General features: G+C 41.8%; 1 pseudogene; it reads left to right on the top strand.

The window, feature by feature from the left end:
- Positions 1-676: 676 nt before the first annotated feature.
- On the top strand, positions 677-810 carry LOC148350932 (U2 spliceosomal RNA; annotated as a pseudogene).
- The last annotated feature ends 13,176 nt before the right edge of the window (positions 811-13,986 follow it).

Genomic DNA, 13,986 nt, shown 5'->3' with positions numbered 1-13,986 from the left:
TCTACTTTGCGAGCGTGATGCTAGCGTGTTTTTGTTTGAAGGAACGTGGGACGACGTCCACACGACAAAGTCTCTTTCCCATACTGAAGGAAGACAACTTTGATGACGTCAGTCATATGGAGGAAGATGAGGACGGTTTACCGTGCTTACTACAAGTACGGTATGTTTATTTAACAGAGCTGTTCACTGCGTTGCGAGCGTGTTGCTAGTAGCGTTTTGCTACCCTTCACAGGCACAGTTTGGGATGAAAGATATAATATTATTATTAAAGCTTTGAAAACTCTCTCGGTGTACCGTCTTTCTTTGTAAATATGTGTAACCATGTATAATATGTATTTGCATTTGTATATTTTTGTAATGTATTTATTTTAGAGACTTATTCTGATATGTTTTCCACGGGCGAATCAAAAACAAGGGGCGAAAACAACGGGGGCTGATGGGAAGTGGAGTATAGGTGAGACGTGTTTGTGGACGAGGCCGACAATAGTGGATATATATTTTTCCCACCCTTACGTTTGGAAATATACACTTTTTTCCTTGGATTACTTTCAACGGGCACCTGAACTCTGGAGGTCTGCATTAAATCTTAAGTACTGGTATCATTTTCTGTACATTTTGCCGGCTGTGTTTTTTGGACTGTATCGGGTATGTTCCTTAGCTTGGCCAGGCTTTAGGGCTAGCTTGGCCTTTTGGCCATACCTCTTGCCATGATCTTTGATTTTTGCATTTCGGTGATGGAATAAGAGCTTGCTATGTCCACTCCACGCATCGGCCCGGTATTGCAGTACCTCCGGGAACGGTGCATTCGCAATGATCGCAGCAAGGCTTTAGGGCTAGGACCTTAGCTTGACCTTTTGGCTGAGAGTAAGTGTCCCGGCTCCTAGGCTTTGTAGCGTATTATGAACTGACCATTATGAACTGACCGATAACGAATAACGAATAACGAAGATAGAACAATAACCCTTAAAAACCCCAAAACCCCCCCATTTCGTCTTTGTATTGCGTTTTTTAAATATGGGCGCATGCGGCTAATATAAAGGTGCGGCTTGTGTATGTACAAAATCGGTTATCTTCCCGAAATGTGGTGGGTGCGGCTTATAATCAGGTGCGCTCTATAGTCCATAATTTACGGTACTTATTTTCAGTTTCAGTAATAGGGGGTTGTTTTTTAGACACTGTAAATGTAAATGGTTTTCATCTGGGATGTCAACAAACTTCTAGGGGGAGGGCCCCACAATTTAGATTCATGTAATGCATTTGTCGTACGTCAGCAAAGGATTTAATAATTGCTCCATTTTGTTTTTTCACAAAAAACGCAACATCACTCTGAAGTCGAGTGTTTGAGTGTTAATGCATGTGTCTGATTAGAGCAGTTTTAACGGGACAGTAATATTCGACCACTAGATGACGCTTTATTGTGTGGTGCAACCAAAGAATAAAAATAGTACGGAGACTGAAACGGACCAAACCGCAACATTCTTATTCAAAACGTTTCCCGCAGCCTTTCACCAGGTTTTTGGCTTTTTGGGGGTACCCGTAGCAGCAAGTGGCGGGTGATCTAGTTGAGCCTCAAGTTACGTAAAACAAATCCAATTTTTTTTTTGACCTAGGATACTTTAAAGAAAATGCAAATTTTTATGATATTTTTTCATATTACTCAATTAATATAACGTTTTAAATTTATTTGTATTTCGTTTTTTTTTCATTACTGCTTAAAATACATAAAATGTCCCTTTAAGAGCAGAAGGACACTTTGTCTCTTTTCATTCCACATCTCAGTTTAGAATTTGATCTTAAGACAACACTAAAAAGAAAGTAAAAATTACCTCATCGATAGACACTTATCTGAAGTATTGTTGATTGCAACAAATAGTAAAAGAAATCGAAAAAAAGGAAAACAGTTAAATGTCAACGATGTATGTTTTTTTGTGTGAAGTTTCTTTAGGTTGAGCCATTGGCTCGCAGACATCACAAACGGAAATTGATTGCATACATTAGCGTCTACTTTTACGGTATTAGTGATTTTAATTGCTTTCCCATAATTATAAAAATAAGAGAAATGTAATCAATCACAAAATGTATTTCGCCTATGCAGAACTTGCACCGAGTTTCAAACCTTGAGCAACGACTTTAAAGGAAAACTCGCTTGGAGGCGAGAAACATCACTGATCTTTTTCCTACGATAGCCGAGCAAATGTAAAATAGAGAATCAGAGAGACGCACTACAGACTGGGGGATTTACCAGGGTATGTTGAATATTCATGCCGTTAGTGTCAGGGATGTAAAATATTCGAACAACGCGATGTGCTTAAATGACAATTTCACGAGAAAAAGTTTTCCTGGTTAACAGGTTTGGCATGACGGGTGTCGGTGCTTACTTGAGTTTTTTTTTTTGATCATTGATTACATTCTTAAAAATTTGTTTTAAAAGAACACAAAAGACATTTAAAAATATATTTATCCTTAAGGCTTATAATGATTAGAAAAAGCATGCAATATTTAACATATTGTAACTACCGAATGCATTCCAAACCACCAATATCCCATGTAAAATAATCAAAATTATAATTACATAGATACACATACATAATAAGTACTACCTATAAGTAATGCATGTGAATGTAATACAATAACGTGTCAGGTCATATTTATTTGAATAACTCTTAGTCACAAAACGTTGCCTTGTTGATTTTATTTCTCTTTTGTGTGAAGTACTGTAACTTGAGCTGGTTAAATTGAGTAGTGGGTGGATAGAGAGGGAGGAGGTGATGGCAGATTGAAATTAGAACTGATCTTTAGACTACCACTTTAACATTTTACAAGAAAAAAGGCTCTTTCCCTTATCTGTAATACTCTCATACCACAGAACACTCTGGGACTGTAGTACAGGGACAAATTATACACGCAATCTCCAACATATTTGCTTAGAAAAAGCCTCTTTGAGCATTGGTTTCTCTGGGATATTTTCGGGGTTGTTTTTTGCCCCTAACAGAAAAAAAGCTGGAGTCTCTATAAAGTGGATGTAACAGTAAGATAAAAACAAAGCTTCTTTTTCCTGCCTTTATTGATCAGTAAAACATAAAAATCCCCAATCATCAGCCTCAAAAACGAGAGAATTAAAAAAAAACATTTTGGTCAGTTTAAAGATTTTTTTTTTTAATCTTATTAGAATAAAATTTCTTATGACGTTAAGATATTAAATGCTATCTGCAATAGAAGATACTTTTGCATTCTAAGGATTGATTAATTATTGAACTTAAAAAAATGAGTTAACACTATTCTAAAAAAAGGAATTATCCATCCATCTATTCAATCATTATTTGCTTATCCGGGGTAGGGTCGCGGTCGAAGCAGCCTCAGCAGAGAAGCCCAGACCTCTCTATCCCCTGCCACTTCCTCCAGCTTATCGGACAGGATCCCGAGGCGTTCCCAGGCCAGCCCAGAGCGTGTGCTGGTTCATCCCCAGGGCCTCCTGGCGGGAGGACATGCCCGGAACACCTCCAGAGGGAGGCGTCCAGATGGTATCCTGATCAGATGCCCGAGCCACCTCAACTGACTCCTCTCAATGCGGAGGAGCAGTGGCTCATAACTGAGCTTCTCACCTTATCTCCAAGGGATAGCCCAGCCACCTTGCGAAGGAAACTCATTTAAGCCACTTGTATCTGGGATCTTGTTGTATCGGTCACGGCCACAGTTTATGACCATAGGGGAAAGTAGGGCCATATATCAACCGGTAAATCAACAGCCTTGCCTTTCTGTTAAGCTCCTTCTTTACCATGACGGCAGACGCTGCACCGATCTGTCTGTCGAACTCCCGTTCTAGTCGACCCTCACTTTGAACAAGGCCCCGAGATACTTAAACTCCTCCACTTGGGGAAGGATCACATCTCCAACCTGGAAGGAGCATGCTACCTTTTCGAGTCTCTGACTTGGAGGTGCTTCACACTTGGCTGATGAAGATCACGGCTGGAGGAAGCCAACAGCACCATATTATCTGCAAAAATTAGAGATGTGATACTGAGGCCCCCAAACCGGACCCCTGCCCCGCGAAGGCTGCGCCTAAAAAATTCTGTCCATAAAAGATATGGACAGAATCCAGAGTCCAACTCCCACTAATAAACTACTCTGACGTACTGCTGGCAATGAGGACCACACTCTGGCACGGGCATACAGGGACCGCAAAGCCCGGATAAGACTGTGCGGCAACCCATACTCCCGAAGCACCCCCCACAAGGCTTCCCGAGGAACACGGTCGATTGCCTTCTCCAAGTCCACAAGACAAGACATATGTACTCCCATCCACCCTTTGAATTAGTATTTTTAATTTAACAAGGTAATTTTCTTTTGTTTTTCTTATTTATTTTGTTTTAAATCATTTATTTGTATTTTCAGAAACAATACTTGCAACAAAAAAGACAATATTACTGCAAAAGCTATTTGACCATATTTTTGACATAATTTAAAGGGACAGCGTGAATTATTTAATGCATCCTTGTGGTAAAAAAAAACCCTTCTTCATTGAAAAGAACAATATTGTTTGAAAAAAAAATTGATTCAAATAATCAGTAAAAATACATGAACTATCACGTAAACATGATTTTTTTAAATTAATTAATTAATTGCGAAATTCGCATTTATTTTACATGTAAGCCCCACCGAAAGGGAGCTAAAATAATTGTCTGCCACCTTGCTGTTACAGATACCCCCCACTTCCCCCCTCAAAAAATTGAAAAATCAATTGGTGCATTTTGGTCACTTTAAGTCTCCGTAGTTTGTATTCTCCTTGTGCCTTTTAGCATACATTTACTGTTACATTATATCACACAGCAAAGTTCAGTGGTCAGATAACATACACACAGTGTACTATTTGTATTTATTTTTTTTAAAGGTAAGAAACTTAAAATCGACAATAACCATCAGAAGGAGACACTATCAGGAGTCTGGTAGGTTACATATTTAACTTCCCAATCTTCTACATGAAAAAGGTCATTATGCTGGGGATCGGAGAAAAATGTTTCTAGTTCTTCTGCTTAAATCGGGCACACGTTACTAACAAACCAAAAGAGATAATATCCCATCATTTCAGTGGGCTAAACCTGAAACAACATAATTTGTGACGTTTGTGAAGGTAAACCCAAGTGCAGGGAAGCCAAAATAGAGGCAGTTGTGCGCAAACAAGAACAAACTAAAACAAACCAGGTCTTAAAACAAACCATGAACAAAAAACAATCCTGACGTGGTAACAGAAGGCAGGATGAACGTGATATAGAAATGGCAATGACCCAACGCAGTGTGCTGTCTGACCAGTCAATATAAAGTCTTGGGATGATTAAGAACAGATGTGGGGAGATTTGGCACAAGAGTTTCCAGTTCCACAACCGATTAGCGCCCTCTGGTGGAAGGTGACGTTCCAGATCCTGACACAATAATGCTTGGTTCATTGGTCCTCAGCAGTGTTGGGCACGTTACTGAAAGATAGTCGTTTATTTCAGCTACTACTTATTTCCTTTTCAAAATAGTTACGTTACTCCTTAGATTACTGACACACAACCTGTTACCCGAAAATTAACTACATAGTTACAAATTACTGTATATATTCGCATCGAAGCTGAAACTGCTTTACAATAGCCACAAAATAAAATATATAGAAGAAAATGTGTACACTAACTTGTGGAAGGAGTGAAGCGTTCCTATTTAATCTTACGAGCTTGCAAACCAACACTTAGCCGAGACACTCCATATCCTATTTGTCTTTTGTCTTCAAACTGCTTGTAGATTTCCTTCTCCATTGGTGGGTAATGTCCAAGAAATGTACTTTTTTTTCTCTCCAGGCATGGTGCATTGCAAATGTTTTTGTATTTTACAAATAAATATGCAAAGATTTAGGACACTTTGACGTTTGCCTCATTGATTTTGTCATTCCTTCATAAGCCTCCCCACGTACTGCCTACGATTCACTACTCGTGACACACAACCAAATACGTGCATTTAAACTGAACTCCTTCTGTATTTTATTCTATAGATGAAATTTTGGCTTAGATGTTTTTACGTTAAGGAGAATATCTCCATGACCAAAAATTCTGTGTTCTCATACTCTGTACTTGAGACTGCGCCACGGTAACTGTATTCAGTTGTGTTACACATACCCTTCTTGAACCGTTGCTGCATAGTGATCAGAGGACGCTGTAAAAAATTCTACTGCTTTTAATAACTAGAGGAGTTACAAACCATGTTGTAAAGACAGTTGAGTTTCAAAGTGTTATTGATTATGCATAGTCGTTACCGAAAAAATGAATAGCATTCCAGGAACGCGCTTCTTTGAAACACGTTATCCGTCAAAATGCTGGACAACAGCTGGTAGCACATGTCCTTGAGATTGTGTAACATCTACCAGATAGACAAGACTATATTGTGAAGGATTCCTTCCAGAACCGACTCCAAATGCTTTTGCGATGCAAAAAAAATCGGTCGGCCTAGCATCCGGTAATGGACTGTATTCAAGGATAGGGTGCCTTTCGTTATTACCTCTCTGACATTGTGGATGCATAGTGAGGAAGGGAGGATATTAATATTCAACATGCCCTCTTAGATTGTGTACACAAAGTTGTGTCTGTGCTCTCTATTTATTTCCCTTAATTGCGTCTCTATCAAACGCTAGCTGCCGTAACTCGGCACTGGTTTGCCACCTGGGAGCCGCGTTGACACCTCGGGGTGTCGCGGTGACAATATTGCGGCGGCTGAGCGCTAAACGACAGTGAGCTCACATGCGGCGGCGGTGGCGATCAATAACGCGTCAATACCGGCCCGCCAGGTAATCGCAAAGCCTGGTTATTAACGGTGACCGATCGATGGCTGTTAACTCTCCTGCGTACACATTAGGCAGGGCCTCGGCGTCCATGGTAGGGGTGACAGACTATAGATGACGTCACAGAAGTCACAAGGCAGATGTCCCGCCATCAACTTCTGGCCATCCACTTCCTGTACCGATTATATTTTCAAGCGATGGGTTTGTAGCACGATTTTGGCAATTTAATCATTGCTCAACACAAGTCAAGAAGGCACTCGGGTGGTGTGTACGCAAAGTGCAGAGACACAAATGAGTACAGTGGTGGTTTTTTTTTTATCCACACAGGATTCAGTATGAGGAATATAGGTAACAATCATAAGCTGATGGGATAATTGTTAACAAATCTATTATTAATTTACTACAATATTAGAATTGGAATTAGAATTGAATTATATAGGGTTCTAACAGTTGAGTAAAATAATTTCCTTGTTTCAAAGAGTTTTATCACCTTGTGAACCACTCAACCATTCGCCTGAAAAGATAAACTGTTGCATTGTCATGTTTATTTTTCTCAGTTCTGTCTAATGTTTCTTGTTTTATGATGGCCTGTTTGATGTTTTATGGTGTCCTCTGCCAATGTTAAACTCTCCTCCCACATCGACCCTCTGACTCAGCAATAGCAATAAAATAGAGGAGCTGTTAGAGGTCTGGTTAGGTGAATCAGGCTTTGACTGTGAAGCATCTCCTCATGAGAAAAAAATGTGTCTTATTTTGTGTTTTATTCAGATATTTAAGGAAATAGACCTAATGTGAGCCAAGAGGCAGGCGAGGGGTCGGTGTTTCAGTAAGCCCAAGCAGCGGTGGTGAGAGTTGTCAGTATGTACTCGTCGTGATCCAGAAGGCCAGGTAAAGGTGCAGTGCACTGAAATATGTGTTTGTTCTATCACCTCTCTGAATAAAACACACAAAAAAAGACAAGAAATATTAGTTTCAGCAGATGAGGAGATGTAATCAGTTCAAAGCCTGATTCTTATCCAACCAAAGTCTCAACAATTCCCCTTTTTATTACGAATCAGTCAAAGAATTGTTGGGGCAGGTACCAAAAGGACACTCCATTGTGTAGAGGGGAAGTATGCAGCCCAACTCCACAGGCAAATTGTTGATTGGGTTGAGTAGATCACAAGAATACAAGACTCTCTAAATTAAGGAAATGCTTTACTCAACTCTAAGGTCTGTGTAATGCTCAATATTTGTAGTAAATGCTTTATAAATTTACAGCAATCTTATTAATAAGAATAGGCTAATACAAGAAAACAGGTAACAAAAAGCCCATTTGGAAAGATAATGCATCCATATATGAAAGTTGCGAAGAGTAACAATTTCAAAACAATGTATGTGCTTATACTCGCGGTTTACGAGATGTAAACATCTCATCTCATCTCATTAGCTGTACCGCTTATCCTGATTAGGGTCGCGGGGGGGGGGGGGGGGGGGGGGGGGGCGGGGAAGCCTGGAACCGGTCCCAGCCATCTCCGGGCAGTGGGAAAGGGGACACCCTGAACTGGTTGCCAGCCAATCGCAGGGCACACGGGGACAGACAACTCACTCGCTCATTCACACCTAGGGACAATTTGGACCAGCCAATTCACCTGAAATGCATGTTTTTGGAATGTGGGAGGAAACCGGAGTGCCCGGAGGAAACCCACTCAAGCACAGGGAGAACATAAAAACTCCGCACAGGAAGGCCGCTAGCTGGATTTTAAACCCACGCAGGAGGTTCCCATGACATGAAGTGTGCCGCACATGCGCTAACCACTGTTCGGCCGTGCTGCCCCAGATGTAAACATACGCTTTTCTTACTCTTTTCTTAAAAGTGCCTTGTTCAAGTTCAGCGACTTTCCATTGACTTGAAGGACCAAACCTGAACTAACCCTGCTATTCTTTTCTTTTCCAGTGGTCCCACGAAGTTTTTGGCAACTTTATGTGCTAAAGGCTTTTTTGTTGTTTGTTCTTACGATCAGTTGGAGGGTTTATTCTTCCTGTGCAATGTTCCCTGTAATCTGTGGGCGTGCGCAATTGTGCAATGCCCAGACCTTCTCAGCATACAAGAAAGTTATCCTGCACATCAAAATCAGGGCTTGAAATTTCAAGATTAACTCATTAGCGACTTTGACCCGAATTACAGTCCATGAAGGGTTTCAACACCCCCCTGCGGAACTGGCTGCTGGACTTCCTCAGTGACAGACCCCAATCAGTGCGGATAGGTCAGAACATCTCAGATGTCATCTACCTCAGCACGGGCTCCCCCCAAGGCTGTGTCCTGAGCCCCTTGCTGTTCACCTTGATGACAAACGACTGCGTCCCTAGGTCCGCCACAAACCACATCGTGAAGTATGCTGACGACACAACAGTGGTGGGCCTCATCAGGGACGACAACGACCTGGCCTACAGAGAGGAGGTGGAGCAGTTGGTGGCCTGGTGCAGGGACAACAGCCTGGTCCTGAATGTTGACAAAACTAAAGAGATCATTGTCGACTTAGGAAAAACCAGCCCAACCATGCCCCACTTTGCATCAACAACAAGGCTGTGGAGGTTGTCAGCAGTATCGAGTTCCTTGGGGTGCACATTACAAACAAACTCACCTGGTCCGTGAACACTGCATCACTGGTTAAGAGGGCACAGCAGCGCCTGTACTTCCTGCGGAGGATGAGGAGAGCCCACCTGCCCCCACCCTCCCTCATCACATTCTACAGGGGCACCATAGAGAGTATCCTGACCAGCTGTATCTCTGTGTGGTGTGGAGGCTGCAGCGCTACCGACTGGGGTAGTGTGAGGAGGGTAACGAGGACAGCAGAGAAAATAATCGGGACTACACTTCCCTCCATTCAGGACATTGGCCAGAAGCGCTGCCTATCCCATGCTAAGAACATTATCGGGGACCCCTCTCACCCCCATCATGGACTGTTCACTCTGCTAGCCTCTGGGAAGAGGTACTGCAGTGTGCGGTGCAGGACCACCAGGTTCCGCAGTAGTCTAGTCCCCCTGGCCAATAGACTGTTAAATGGTCAATCTAACATATAGTTAACCTAAATCTAAACGGCTGCTAATCTGACTTATTGCACTGCTGGCAGTTCTTTATAGCTTGCCACTCCTTGCACATTTGCTCTCTGCACTATTGTACTTACAGCGTTATTGTTACAGTGTTAATGTTACTGTTTACCTGACTTGTTAACCTGACTGCCCATTTTGCACATCTGGTTAGCTACTCCTCTTGCACTATCGGCACTATGGTAAAATACTATACGTAGCCATAATACAATACAACTTTTACTTATATCTGTACATTCGAGGAAACTGTGCGGGTCAGATGTATCGACATTTCGTTCTGTATACACGTGTACTAGAATGACAATAAAGTAGATCTGAATCTGAATCTGAAAACAATGCAAGCAAGATAAAAACAAAGAAAAAAAGTGTCTTTGATCTCTCTTGTGTTACATTCCAATAATTTGCTAATTATTGGTATGTAACACTGGTACCGAAAAATTGATGTAACTAGAGTTGATCTCAGGTTTTGGACATGTTTGTTAATGATTTGGTTGCCACCCAGACTTTTCTAATGTATTGTACGTACAGCGTTTTATTTCATTTAAGGCACAGTACGTATGTATTTTTCTTATGAGTTATAAAAAATTATGTCCGAACAGATAAGGCCATGTGTAAAATGGGTTTCTACTTACAGAATTTTCAATTTCTAAATGTTTTTCAGACCAAATTAATTTTGAAATTACGGTGTAAATCAAGACTTCCCATTGCTCACCAAGAGACAGTAACACTAGTCAATCTTTAAAGTGGATAAAGAATATATTTTAGTTGGGTGATAAGTTTATGAAAAAGACATTTAAAACAGGGAGAGATGGGAGAAGGGAGGGAAGACATCAGTGTATTTTGAAAGAGAACATGAGAAGACTCCCCCTTCTAACCTGTTCTGAAAAGTACTCCACAGCCCTTTTTTAAATCATTCTCCCAGGCTACAAAAAGCAGATCAGGGTGTAGGAATCAAAGAACGTCAATAGTGACAATGATGTCAATAGAGCATAATAGTCAGAATAAAAAACAACAGTGTGAAATAAAAGTCAAAACAACGAACAGTGAGTCAAAATAACAAACAACGGTGCAAGATAATAAAGGACAAAATGAAAAAACAACCCTGGCATCCCGAACAAGCTTCTTTGCAGGTGTCCCATAGTAAAACCAAAATAAAAGATTTACTTATCACCCCACCTTTATATGTCATAGAAACATGTAAATCTTAAGCAGTTTTTATTATTAAACGGAAAAAACGATTTACTTAACACTGTGAGAGAGGAATGGATGTGTATTAGAGCTAAAATAACTGAGAATTCTCGTTGAAACGTCTCTCTGTATGTGAGGTGCAATGACTGCATCTCACCAGAAGATGAAGCTCCTTACAGGGAGGGTGCATGTCAAAAAAAGAAATGAGGTCATATGAAGAGATGGCGTTTCGGGACTTCTTTCTCTGTGCTTGCACCTGGCGGTCCCTGCTTCCACTAGCTTCTTCAGCCACCTCCTCTATAAAGTACGACTCAGCACACCTGGTTTCTCTCTCTTGGCCACCTTGATTAGGCAGCGATGTTCCGTGGCTTGCCGATCGATATGGCCGCTGCAAGGTCATGCTGGAATTGGATTCATAATAAAGCGCAGCGTCACCTGATCAGAACTGCATTTAAGGGGTATGGTCATGCGGTAAAACTTTATCGGAAGGTGTACATCTATCTACCTACCTCCTCACGTACCTACCTACGTGTGTTCACTGACCCCTTGCATGCATGTATAGTTGCATGTATGGTTGTAGTGCGTCTTGGTTAATGTTGGGAATTAAACTGTTAAAAATGTCGCATTTACCAAATTGTTCGAATTAGTTATCTGACTCCATTAGCCAAACATAACCTTCATTCACCCAACAATGCATGCTCTTTTCTTTTCGGGAAAATTTGGGCAAGAGACCGGCATTTCCACACGGGGGCAGATTTAATTTCTTAAATAATAAACTAAGTGAATTCCATCAAATTAGCCGAATTAGTCTTCGTCGAGGCTCATCTTCGATTGTCCCTCTCGTTCTCCGATCTTCTGAAGTTCTTCCTCTGCCCATGCCTCTCTCCCACGCTGGTGTGTCGGCCACCCCCATGGGGCGGGCCAGAAATGCCCATGTGGGCTCCACCTCATCGCCACCTCGTCACCACCTCGTCACCACCTCGTCACCTCGATGTCTGAAAAAACTCAAAACATCCCCGCGCGTTTCCATGTCATCAGGGCCTCGCTCTCCAAACATCGCCCACCACCTGCGTCAGAACTCTGTTATCAACAGAACTAAATGAAACATTTGCATTCGGAATGGCGTGCTTGGTCATTGAACTTAAGCCTTCTCTGTGAAAAATCTTCATTGCATTCAATAAATGTAACTTGTATAAAATCCTTCAGTAAGTACAGTCTGGCAGTGTCCATCCCTCTCTGGAAGGATGAAAAAAGCCTTTGCCTCACAAATTCTTGAAGTAATGCCACCCCGTCACTGCAGTATTTGCTACCTACCTACCTACCTACATATCTACCTAACTACCTACATACCTACCGACCAACGTACGTTCATGGATCCCTTAACTGCTTGTGTCATCCGGGCACCACTTTCTGTGGTGTGTCTTGGTCAAGTACAGCCTGGTGGTACCCATTCCTGTCTAGGAGGATAGAAAAGCCCTTACTTCACGAATAATTGATGGAATGACTGGTAGTGCCCATTCCTCTCTGGGGGGACTAAAGAGCCTTTCCCTTACAAATTCTGGCACCCCAGCGCTGACTATTTCTGACTAAAAAATCTTCAACACCTTCAAAGAAAAATGGCAATCCTTCGGTAAGTTTAATGGTCTCGGGGGTCTTTTAGATGAGCCTACAGAAAGATAATGGTACCTTATTTGCCCACAAAGCCTTCTGGTACGCGTATGACGATACTGATACCAAGTCCTAAATCAGAAATGATCAAAGAAATGTGCCACGCATCACATATTAAATGTTTACAATGCGTGCCCACCCACCCCATATGGCAAGATAGCTTTTATTAGCCGTGTAGACACCAGGAAAATGGGCCAGGGGGGGTTCGAGACAGGGAGGCTGCAGGGACGTAAGTGCACTCGCAGCCAAGCATGGACAAAAAAGTACATGACCTGCAGAAGCCCAAGTGACGCCAGCGTTAATTACCGTCTGCTAATTACAGGGGAGACGCATCATTAAGCGGAGCGAGCCACCGGAGGGCCCGGAGGCCTTCCCTGTATAGCCCTACCTATCCACCTTCCACAGTTTTATCCTCCTTTATTCTTTTCGACCCCGATTTTCTGTCCCAATTAACACTACCCCGCTCGTTGCTCCTCTCTGCCGGTGAGCTTGTTGTCGCTTTCTAAACACAGAAATAATACAGTGAAACATGATGGGTCAATTTTGACAATAATGTAAAAAGCACATTACAGTATAATCAAAACAATAGTGCTTAATCGTCTAAACATTCAACAGTGAGACAAAATGACAACCAACTGTGCGTAATATTAGTCGACAAAATAATTAACAGCTCTGGCAACCTCAGAGAGTTTCTTTTCTGGTGTCTGATAGTAAAAACAGAATAAACAATGCACTTGGGAGCAGCACAGAAGCTAAAAAACATACAATAAATGACTTACTCAACTCTTACTTTGAATATGAATTTGTATACATACTGACACAGTTCTGCTTCACTTTTAAGAACTGAATTTTCAGGTCGTCCCAAAAGTACGAGACAACCGTAGTGTATCAAGCCAAACTGAAAAAAAAGAAAACTTTACAGGCCCAATAACCGTTGTGCAGAATATGTTTTTATTCTTTGGCGATTTGAATCGCCAGCTTGAGTGACACCAAAGAGCCATTCCGAGAGGGCTACTTTTGAGTGAGGATGTGGTAGAAAAACAAGCCTCAGACTGTTTAAGGACAAAAACTCGTGAAGTGACAGTCTGGGCTGTTAAGCAAATCTCCCACTCCCTTGCCTGTCCTCTCATCATGTTCCCGCCAACACCCCCTGAGGTTTGAGGTAGGACCGCGTCAGTCGCTCTAAGAAGTTGGATCGAGGGGTTTTAAGGTGTTGGGCTGAAACCAAGGTCTGA

This window comes from Urocampus carinirostris, chromosome 16 (assembly GCF_059441175.1).
Source record: "Urocampus carinirostris isolate Australia breed hairy pipefish chromosome 16, RoL_Ucar_1.0, whole genome shotgun sequence".
Classification (NCBI taxonomy): Eukaryota; Metazoa; Chordata; class Actinopteri; order Syngnathiformes; family Syngnathidae; genus Urocampus; species Urocampus carinirostris.
This window is presented reverse-complemented; position numbering and strand designations above follow the sequence as displayed.